Genomic DNA, 1895 nt, shown 5'->3' with positions numbered 1-1895 from the left:
CCCAATCTTGATAGTATCTTCTTTGCTCTTCCCCCTTGTGATAGTTCCAACGCTGATTCCCACCACACTGTAAATAGCGCTGGTGGAAACCCTCCTCATATCTCTTGGTATTCCAACCTTGATTCTCCCCCGGCTTTGAATAAATAGAGAAAGAACCCTCCTTAACTCTAAACACTCCACTTGTTCCCTTAGGCTTTCCCACATTCTCCAACATATGACCTTGTAGTAGCTCCATTTGGGTCAGCATCTTCTTAATGTTCTCATCCCTTTCTTTTTCCTTATCAAGTTGCTCGTGTGTCATTCAAAAACAAAAAAAGAGAGACTTGATCTTCTTGAGTGTACCAAGCTTGATTTATTTTCGTCATTTCATCAAGAAGAAATGAAGCCACCTCAAATGACTGCAACATTATTCCACCTCGAACCAATTGGTCAGCCACTCCTTTACTAACCGAATCAAGACTCCGATAAAAATATTGGAGTATCAAATTGTTTGGTAGCCCGTGAGTTGGGCATTGGAGTAAGAGTTTCTTGAACCTCACCCATGTTTCGTGGATGGGTTCACCTTCTAATCGCTTAAAATATTGAATGTTATCTCTGAGTTTCATCATCTTCGATATGGGAAAGAATCTTGCATTGAATGCCATAATTAGCTCATCCCATGATGTGATGGAATTTCTTGGTAACTCCACCAGCCACTTGCTAGCCTCCCCCGTCAAAGATAGTGGAAATAACCTGAGCCGGATTGACTCTTGTGAAATATTCTTGAACAAAAATGGGCTGCACACCTATATGAAATTCCTTACATGCTCATGTGGATCTTCATGATCAAGCCCTCCATAGAGTCTCCTCATTTGATGGAGCTGAACAGTTGTGCTAGTGACCTCAAAAGTTGCATTCTCATCAACTGATGGGAGGCAAATTGCACCCATTTCACCCGATTGGGTTGGATTGTACATACTTTTAACATCCTCGATACCATCTCGAGGGCTTGCTAGGCTGCCATTTACTTCTTCCTCACTCATTTTAACTTCTATTAAGTCCAACCAACACTAATACAATGTAGTCTAAATGAATTCAACTACGACCGAAAAATTAACAAGTCAAACCTTCAATAAAAGAATTCTAAACAATGCTACTCCATTATTTCACATATCAGGACACTTCATCCAATTCTAAGTGTCAACGATCGCTAGTTAGTAATATAACCCAACTAAATGAGTTGGGGTTGAACACCACAGGGAGTGGTATGTGTTTGAGAATTAATAAGAAAGTACGAATATGCTAAGTCAATCATAGGAATAGACATTATCGAATAAAAACATAATTCAAATCAGGGGTGACACTAATGTCAAATAACAGGGGGGTTTTGATTGTAATTATCAACTATTACAGCAACAAATATTATAAAATAACAATAATGAGATAGGTTCTTGGGATGTGATTTGATTATGGACTAATGTAGACAAATGGGTAATTGCAATTGTTCGTAAATAGTTGTAAATTAGTGAATACGCTAGACTTTAGAGGAGGTAAACTTTCTCTCAAACAATTTACCCCGAATCAAGTAGGTTTCTCACGAACACCAACAAGCAAGCAAATAAGAACAGCCTACGCCTTAGTCCATTCACTCTCTCGAGCTGAATGTGTGGAAAAGGGTTTACGATTGACTCTCTCGAGCTGAACCCATGACAACCCAATACCTACACACCATCAATTCAATAATCTTGGTTTTAAAACCTCTCTTTCCAGCAAGCCAAAAACACGAAGGTAGGATTGCATTTGAAACTACAATCCTTTAATTTTAACCACAATTAATTATTGAAATCACTTCTGAACAACATTTAAACTTACAATTAGCAATACCCATCAGCTAAATCAACAAATAATAACATAAT

The 1895-nt window shown here is 38.2% G+C and overlaps 1 non-coding gene across 1 annotated transcript; it reads left to right on the top strand.

Moving 5' to 3' along the window:
- The first annotated feature begins 495 nt into the window (after positions 1-495).
- On the top strand, positions 496-602 carry LOC125849603 (small nucleolar RNA R71). Its single transcript, XR_007444679.1, has one exon. It is a non-coding gene; the product is annotated as a small nucleolar RNA R71 (small nucleolar RNA).
- Positions 603-1895: the final 1293 nt, after the last annotated feature.

This window comes from Solanum stenotomum, chromosome 12, assembly GCF_019186545.1.
Source record: "Solanum stenotomum isolate F172 chromosome 12, ASM1918654v1, whole genome shotgun sequence".
NCBI classification, from domain to species: domain Eukaryota; kingdom Viridiplantae; phylum Streptophyta; class Magnoliopsida; order Solanales; family Solanaceae; genus Solanum; species Solanum stenotomum.
The sequence above is the reverse complement of the archived record's forward strand: the minus strand, read 5'-3'. Positions and strand labels throughout refer to the sequence as shown.